Raw genomic sequence first — 10,079 nt, forward strand, 5'->3', positions numbered from 1 at the left:
ATTTAACACCCGTGATGCTAAATCTAACACCGATGTTTTTACAGTGTTATTAAAGCATTATTATAGTGCTCAACTTGGAGACATAGAGCACTACAGTTATCATGCATTACTAATATTATATTATTAATAATCACCACGGTATTGTATTACATGCTACGGGTTAGTTTATCCTTTGTTTCAATTTTTAGCGTAACCTTTTGGTCACGATGTTTGATACGCTAAATAGCATGCAGGAAAATGTTTAAGACGAAGTATAGCAAATTTTTAAGACGTATGGCAACTGACTTGGACACTATTCGTTTTGTAAACAGTCAGAAGAGGCGTTATTTATATACTGTATTTTTCAAGGGGCAAGAGTTCACTGAAACGAACAAAAAATAAAAACAAAAACAAACATCTAGCCAGCGTCTAAAGGGATGGTATAGTTTTGGTTAAGATGGTGATTCAGGGTTTAACTTTTGCGAGATAATTAGAGACCACTAGCATGAATATCAAAGAGTATACAGTTCTGAGAGGAATGCCAAGTTTATTTGATGAAAATCGGGTTTGAAATGGCTACGGTATAAAAAAAAAAAATAAGACAAAAGGTGGGTGCCACCTTTTATCAGGACCTCTTTTCTTTTGGATATCTTAGCTATTTCCAAACCATTTTTCATCGAATGAACTTTGAATTCCTCCTAGATTTGTATGCTCTTTCATATTTCATTTAAAGTGGTTATCTCGCAGAATAGTTAAACCCTGAATCACCATCTCAACCAAAACTACAGAATTGCTCCAACTTTCTTATATTAGGTCCCATTGTGATGCTGAAAGCCTTTCGTTTGACTGTTCTATACTTTAAAGAAAAAACGCAAAAACAAAAAAAAAGAGCATGAACTAACTTAATCATTCTTTCTGTGTAAACCAACACAAATCCAAACTAGGACTGTGGCGTGGAATTGCCTGTTTATATCAAACACACACACACACACACACACACACACACACAGAGAGAGAGAGAGAGAGAGAAAAAAAAAATTCCAACGTTTCAAAAACACCTTTTTGCATTGAAAATGTATAGGGATTGTTACTTTGTAAAGATGTGAGTTGTTCTTGTTGTATTGTGATTGCCGTTGTTATTACTATTATTTCGTTGTCCATCGTTGTCGTTAATATTATGATGATAGTAACAATTGTTATTATCACTATTTATCATTATTACTAAGAGCAATATAATTATCGTTGTTGTTGTTGCTGTTGCTGGTGGTTGGTGATGCCATTTTGATGATCTTACCATGACAATAAGATTTTGGTAAGTGTGTGCGTGTTTTAATAATGCTTGTAGATAAAATTATATGTGCTTGTATATGATTTTTTCTAAAGGCCTTTGCATAATACTCAGTTTAGTGAATAAATTGAGTCTGATATCGAGAAGATTTGGCTATATCATTTATATTTTTGTCGGTGTTTCCTTATGGTTTCTAGAAATAGGCCTGTAATGTCTAGAAATTGGGAAAATATTATAACAATGCAATTTTAAACAAAAATACACAACCATAATTATTATATACAATTAACAGTGTGGTATAGCAAAGCCAGCAACAGCAATGCAAACATGAAAGAACCTATATAGACATCAAAGCAGTAGCTGTATAGGATCCAAAATGAGAAATGATTAAAACCTGTATAGTGAAATTGATTGAATTTTCATCATTCATGGCATCAACATCCTCAGTTAGAATAACATTATTCATTGAGGTGGAAATATTTATTTATGGAAACATTGGTTTCACTTTGCGAACTTATATAGAAAACAAAATAGTTTTGGAGGTTCCATGACATTTGCTCCCGCGACAATGTCGCTCCCATGAAATATCTGCACACTAAGCCATACTTAAATTCTAATCCATCATAGCTTGACCCCAAACCTGCATGGAGCAGGAATTAGAGGGACCCCGGACATCTCCTTTCCCCTAACCCTCTCCCTTCTAAAAATAACCAACAAAAGAGTAAACCAACGTTCTGAATTACGCTTCCTTTAAACTTCAGTCCTACATAGCGTAGCGCTAAGAACGGGGAATTTCACGCCGGAAGACCAACCGGCAATGTTTTTGTCGCTTTCTGCAAGTCGTGCCAAAGAAAAGTATATAATCTCACAGGCCTTTAGAGAAGAGCAAACACAGAAGAATGCGGTTCAACCAACAGTGCATGTTATGAGGATGAAGTGAATTAAAAAAAAAAAAAGGAAACTGGAGTCCACTCCCTTTCCACTATTGTACATTCGATGTCGTATTTAAAGGCATGATGTACCTTTTGCAGATGAAACAAAAACCCAGCTTTAGTGCTTCAAAATAGTTCTTAAATGTGCATTAGGGATAGAAACAACCAATGTAAGAATTTGAAGCAGTATAATCAATGTTAAGTATTGTTAAATATACGAAATGCGAACAATAGTTATAATGAAATTGTTTCTAGACTAAACAGTCCACAGATATGGTTTAATGAGAAACACAGGGATATCTTCCTTTATTTTAGGTTTTATTGCAAAATTTTTATATGATAGGATGTTTTGTGATACTTTATTGACCTACATGATATTATATGCATCAACGTGTTAATGTGATAACTTGATTTTTTTTTTTTAAATCACTGTTCCCAATGGTAAACTGTACCTTTAATCTCATGAAGTATCTCAAAGAAATTCCAGAAATCTACGATGGATGGTAGAAGGCTTACATACCCTTTTTCTTGGGTATCAAATAAGTCTTGCCCAAGAAAGAATACGTGGTGCACCGTTAAGACAGGGAGGTGGTAAACCTTCTATCACCCATCATTCTACCGCCACGAAAGCCTTCAAACAACGTCAAAGATCTCAAAAATCTATAATGTTTTTATAATTGAAGATGTTTATTCAATTACATTAGACTATTCATGTGGATGATGCACATCTGTACAGGGAGAATCGCATTGGCGAGAGGATGATATAAATATGTTTGATCACACTTTATACGTAAGTGAAACAAAACATCCATTGTCCATTGATAGGGGATACAGCGTTTTAACCCTTTGTACTAAGTATTCCACATTATATTCACTGTCCGTAGAGGGAGAGGGAGAGACCGACAGACGGAGACATACGTGATCAGCGTTATTCTAGAGGAGATATTGGTATTACAGTACAATTACATGCGCTGAGACGTCTGTCTTATAATTGAAAAAAAAAATCTTCATTGTAAAATGTCACCATAGAATGTGGATATTTCAGCCAGTGGTTGTCTGTATCGATTATCATACCAATGTTAGAAAGCACCATTTTATCATCACTAATATGATAGTTACACACTGCATGCACTGCTTTGCTGCTGATATACATATACAACACTACTCTCTTTAATTAAATACGAACGATTCCTTGACAATCATCTTCTTGCAGTTATAATCTTTGATTTCTCCTATAACCTTTATCTCTCCGTATTGAATCTATGAATTCAAATGTAATTTTACAGCCTCGGCGTCATCACTTGTAAAACTGCTTTGCAAATATCTCTCAAAATTCGTTATTTGTTCTATAATATGTGTATGTGAGTGTGTCAAGTCAAAAGAAGTAAATTGTAAGTAACAGGAATTATCTTTATGTTGCAAAAGTTGGATATCTATTTCCTCGAATATCTCGAAAGTGCCTTATAACAGGGATACGTGGTTTTGCCAAAACACGGCCGCGAATTCATGTCTCTGTCCGTGTTCGCAAGAATCATTCGTTCTAAAAAAAAATGGTATAAATGAATCAACATCTTAAATGTCGCCACTCCTCGCACCTTTCAAATGTTGAATTTAACACAGAAAAAGTTGGAATTACCATCACTATGAAGTGGTAAATTCAACATTTAGAGTGATAAATTTAGCATTCCGAGTATAAATTTTAATATTTCGAGCGTTAGAAACATTACAAAAATGTAACCCTCAAACCTTTGGTAAAAATAATGTTACAAAAGGTTCGAGGATGACAACAGTTAAGATTCTGGATTTACCATTTCATTTAATTGTTTGAAGTGTTGTTGCTTAGTAGACCTACACATCATAGCTCTTGTTCAAAGAGAGCACACACGTCCTTCATAATCATCATTTCTGTTCTTTGTATATAAAACGGTTTTGTGTTGTAACACGTTATTTAAAAACATAGTCCAACTTAAGGCTCCATTGCGCGCATAAAAATATACGCAACATATTCAAAGTTGTCTGTGGGGGTCCTCCTTTCCTCATTTTCCTCTTTCTTCCGTCCATCCCATTCTTTTCTCCTCTTTTTTTCTATCTCTTCTTTGTTTTCTTCTTGCGTGGATCTTTGTCTTCATCTTCATGTTATTTTTCCTGTCTTTCTTTCCTCTTCTGTCTTCTTTCAACAATGCCAGTAGGTGCCTATGCATGCATGGTTATCTTTATCTCTATTATTTATCCTTTGCAAAGTCGAATGTGTATGTTTATGATAATACAAATTCCTGATTTGTTCTGTTACGTTTTGTTGGAAAAAGAAGAATAAAAGTAATAGAATAGAATAGAATTGAATTGAATTGAATTGAATTGAATTGAATTGAATTGAATTGAATTGAATTGAATTGAATCAAATCATATAACTAACCCGTAATAGGCCTATTTGATCACTGCATTCTATAAAAAGTCAAGCGTTTTATCCACTAGCTGGTATTGCATCCACCATTTACTGTCGTTTCCTTTGTCTTCAAGTGTTCATGTCATACCAGAATAATAATCAGTATTGTTTATTTCAAAGACACCGAAGAAAAAGATTGCATGCCGACTTGCTTGGGTGAATTTTGCGTGTCGAGTTTTTCTTTTCAATGTCGCACAAATTTCACAATTCAGGCGTCGTTGCATCTATTACATTATTTTGCCAGTCACGGAAAATGGCAATGCCCTTCAACGCTATAAGGTCACTTTTTTCGTCTTGTAATGTATTTAGGCCTATAGGCCTTACCAGAGCCCTTTAGTTCGATCGTGAAGCATTTCTCGTTGAATATACACTGTGAATTTGTAATTCTTTGTTTTGTAATGTGTCGCGGTATACATGACTGTTGACGACTAACAACTACAATTACAAACAATACAATAACAAAAAACAAACAAAAAAAACTTTAAAACAAAACTGTTAAATGATTAGGTTTGATAGGAAGGCAACTACTCAAACTTCGGTGGTCATAATTCAATGTATAGGGATCGCATACTTAACTCGTTTCTATTCACTTTTTGCCCCGACCACTTCTTGTCGTTGATATTGTTCTCATTCTTAACGATTTAGGCTTACATAATGGTGCTCTTGCCAAGAACCTGCCAATATCTTAAGTGCCTATGTAGGGACTAAGCAATTCATTTTGAACTGATTAAGGGGTGTAGACTTACATTACGGTACTCTGGCTGGATCATAAATATACATGGCATTTTCTCATTTGTGATTTCGGTCAAGTAGCTGTTCTGTTCTGTTTTGCCGAGTTTTGTTTTGTTCTTTCTCGTTTCTGTTTGGCAATTAATGCACACCGTCTACCTTTTAATGCGGTCGTCGCGTCTCGTAACAAGGTAGCCTATATATGTGTCTGGAGCTTGACCCCGCCCTCTTGAATTTGAGGTACTATATAGCAACATGTAGCTGTGAAGGGCTTCACTCCCACCGTATACCGCCACACGACTTCCACTTTAAAGTTCTCCAGACATCACTACCCCCCCCCCCCCTAAAAAAAAAACAAAACAAAACAAAAAAAAAAAAAAAAAAAAAAAAAACCAGAGAGAAGGTAACATAGAAAAGAAAATACGAACGAATAAATACGGCTTTTGTCCAGGGTCACTGTATTTTACGTGCCTATCCGAGACAGGTTTGCATGGTTCAGTGCTACTGCGGATAAACAGACCAGTGTGAAAGAATGCAATGAGGTATAGAAAAGTTCCGGGTACTCTATTCCAAACTTCCTCTATCAGGTGTACTCGACTACCAATAGGAGGCGATACACTGCGAACAGGATCCACTCGCCCTGTCTGGGCCTGGGCCTACCACCGAATCTCCCATACAGCTGTTTTTTTTGTACGCACACAATGCTGCATGCACAAATTACATCGCGACTGTATTAGGAAGTGGCCCGTGCAATCCGTGGTGGTGGTGATAGACATATCACTCGGCTCATGCTCAATCGTACCATCCGCCTGAACCACAAATCCAATGAACTACATGCTGTGGATGGACACTTTCTGACCATTCTGACCCTCCCAATTTGAAGCACTTTTCGAGACTTCGGGAGCCGGTAGATTTATAAAGAGAAACTCGCAAGATAATCTTTGCGGCTCTTTCATGTCATCAGACACCTAAAAATGGCTGCGTTTTTATGCTCAAGGCGTAACGTGGGAGAGAGTTCCCTGTATCAGCTGCTTTCACTAACTGTGCTTCTCGTCGCTTCTCTCGTACCCGTCGCGTCGGGCGTTGGCCCAGGCGGGGACGTGCTGGAGGAAGGATGCGAGGAATTGCAGTACGAGGACACCACAAATCACACCAAACATTACGAAGTCCTGACGGTACACTTCAACGAAGTCGCCATTCCTTTAGTCATCGCTATCTGGATCCTTATCGCAGCGATTGCAAAAGTTTGTAAGTAGAATCTAGACCTTATTCGATTTTGAAGAAGATTTACTGGATTCATCCTTACAGTGTATTAGTGAGTAATAAGTGTTAGACATACAACTGTAGAGTCTAATACAATTACAAAGTATGCGGGTATTGTCTATCTTGTCCAGGAGATTATTCTATTATATGATTTATCTATTAACCTTTTTACTAATGATCTGTGAGCAGGGGCGGATCCAGGAATTCTGTAAAGGGGGGGGGGGGCGCAACTAATAATCTAGTGCCACTTCTGGGTTTCATTTCATTTTTTCTTTTTATTTCTTTTGTTTTTAACTAATATAGATAAGGGGGGGGGGGTGTGCACCTCTTGCGCCCCCCTCTGAATCCGCCACTGGTGAGCTGTATACATAGAGATATGTATATTTAATACACTTTTTCTTTGCATTGCTTACTGAATACAAGTGTTCTTTTCTCTTTCTTTTCTTTCTTTTGAGCATGCAGGATGGTTAATTGTATTCTAACAAATGCCCTTTTTTTCTAAGTTATTCAGAATTTGGATAGAAAGAGTTCCTTTGGTACTCTGGCCAGTTTTAATGTCACTAAAGAAAATAAATACCTGCAAATGTGCAGGTTCACAAATTTTCTGTAGGGTCTGTAAGTTACAATGTATGTCATGAGGAATATTTTTTCCAGCATTGTGGTGGGCTGTGTTGGACCAATACAGACCAATTTAGAAAGAAAATTGTGATGAACAGTTCTGTGTGAAAATTATGTGTTGTAGTTAAACCCGTTGAGGATGAGTCCCGAGTATACTCGGCCAAGCGTCTATGGGAAATGCATGTTGTAGCAAAATCAAACCCTCCTCAACGGGTTAAATGAAAAAGATTAGAGATTTGTATAGTTATTGCTATTTAAAAAAAAAAAAAAGACAACTCAACCCCTATGTGGAATGTGACAAAAAAATGTATTGTGCCTACCTTGAAAGTGTAGTAGGTGATGGTACCAGATGAAACCCTTTCCCTGGTTGATGTTGGTTAGAGCAGTCACTTGTGACACATGTATTGAAAAAGTGGCCTCAGAATCAGGTACTTATCATTCAACAACTGAAAGGGAAATTCTATCCTTAATATCATGTTTCTTCATTTAGCAGCAGAAAAATCCTGAGAGGAGTAAATTGGTGAAAAAAATGGGGGGGGGGATAGACACACACACAAAAAAAGAATTGATTTGTAATAAAAGTTTAGAGAGTAAAGTGACTCTCTGTGACTGAGGTGTTTAAGCAACTCTCTGTTTGTTTTGTACTTTTGTACACACTAATTTTAGTTTTTCTCAAGTATTTTGGCACAGACAGAACATTTTCATTGAGGAGGACATGCAAAAAACATAATTTGTTGCTTTTTTTTTGGTACAAACCCATTGGAGAGCTGCTCCACACTTATGTTGCCAATGTGTTTTATACAGTTCATAAAAAAAAAAGCTTTGTGTGTGTGTGTGTGTGTGTGTGTTTGTCTTTGATTTTTTTTTCCTGAAATTTTCACTGATCTACTTTTCAGATTTTCCTGTTTTCATACAAGGCAACATCAGGATGGAATTCCCCTTTAAAGGGAACCCAAACCCCAAGAGCAATGTGGATTGAGTGAAAGCAGCAACATTAGTAGAACAGATCAGTGAAAGTTTGAAGAAAATGGACAATCGATGCAAAAGTTATGAATTTTTAAAGTTTGGTGTTGGAACCGCTGGATGGGGAGACTACTAGAGGTTATGACGTATGAGTGGACAACAATATAAAGAAAATATAAAGGGAATTCCACGAAAATTCATTTTTCATGAAAATTACATATTCCATCAACTTGATACTGACATATGTTTAAGGGTAGCAATTATTCCCCCTGCTTTCTGAAAGCAGTTAGTCAAGTGCTCTTCCATAATGCTAGAAAAATGTTTTTTTTTTGTTTGAATTTACTTTTTATTTTATTTTTTATTGTTGTCCACTCATGCATCATAACCTCTAGTAGTCTCCTCATCCAGCGGTTCCAACACCAAACTTTAAAAATTCATAAATGTTGCATCGATTGCCCCATTTTCCTCAAACTTTCAAAGATGTGTTCTAATAAAATTGCTGCATTCACTTAATCCACATTGCTCTTTGGGTTTGGGTTTCCTTTAACCCAAAACTGGTTTTAAAAAAAGAAGAAAAAAGGTCAGCCTGTCGTTTGTTTTTTTTCTGTCACAGACACAAGTTACGTTCAGACGGCAGGCCCTAACCTCGAGGTTAGGAAACCTTGAGGTTTAGCTCTTGCTCTCTAACTACGACATGTGTCCACACGACGAATCTTAACCTCGAGGTTACGAAACCTCGAGGTTAAGCTTCTGCCCCCCCCCCCCTTAACTACGAGTGGGTTCCACTCGATGTTAAACCCACAAAACCGGAAGTTTCAGCCCACACTGCTAACAAGGCGTCTATTTCTTCTTTAGTCCAACCCTGTCGGACTCGCTTACCGGTACTCTTTTTCCCACCGGCGGCACCAGCTTCCTCTGTCATGGTATGCAGAGATAGCACTGCACTGATGACTTTATGCTTTATGAAGATATTCGTCGAAAACAATTTTTTAGTGTCGAAGAAGAATATAGAATACAGTTGCGAGTTCGATGTGTTCAGTTTCAGAGATCAAGCGCATGGGAAGAAAAGATGATGTTGTTGTGATATGTGCGTCATAGGTTTTTCACCTCGGGCGCACGTGTGGTGTATTTGTGGTGTACGTTTGGGAGGTTGACCCGGAAGCAGAGGGAAATTCTGGGGGCTGGAGTTCACGGCGAGGTCACTCTTAACTTCGAGTTCGTTGTTTTTTGTGGCCACACGGTGTTTAACTACGAGTGGGGACCACCCTCCCCCCAAGATTTCTCGTGGCTCAAAACAACTACGAGTGCATCTTCACGGTCCCTAACTACAAGCTCTAACCTCGAAGTTTCCTAACCTCGAGGTTAAGGGCTCCTGTCTGAACGTAACTACAGACTGAATCTTTCAGACTAGCTAAAAAGGTACATGTACTTAGCATTGTTTTTTTTTTATGCCTCCGCCACGAAGTGGTGCCGGAGGCATTATGTTTTCGGGTTGTCCGTCCGTCCGTCCGTCCTTCCGTCCGTCCGTCCGTCCTTCCGTCCGTCCGTAATGAATTTTGTGGACAAGGTAACTATCGAAACCTGTTGAGGTATCCTAATGAAACTTGGCATGTATGTGTATTAGGGGGTGAAGTTGTGCCTATCAACTTTTGGGTGCACATGCTCAAGGTCAAAGGTCAAAAGGTCAAGGTCAAATACATAAAATTTCACTATTTCCACCATATCTATTGAATGCCTGAAGATATTTTCTTGAAACTTAGTGTATACATGTATTACCCAATTAAGATTCTCTGGTGAAAGTTTGGGTCATGAGGTCAAAGGTCAAAGGTCAAAAGGTCAGGGTCAAATACATAAAATTTCACTA

Source organism: Diadema setosum, chromosome 9 (genome assembly GCF_964275005.1).
Source record: "Diadema setosum chromosome 9, eeDiaSeto1, whole genome shotgun sequence".
Classification (NCBI taxonomy): domain Eukaryota; kingdom Metazoa; phylum Echinodermata; class Echinoidea; order Diadematoida; family Diadematidae; genus Diadema; species Diadema setosum.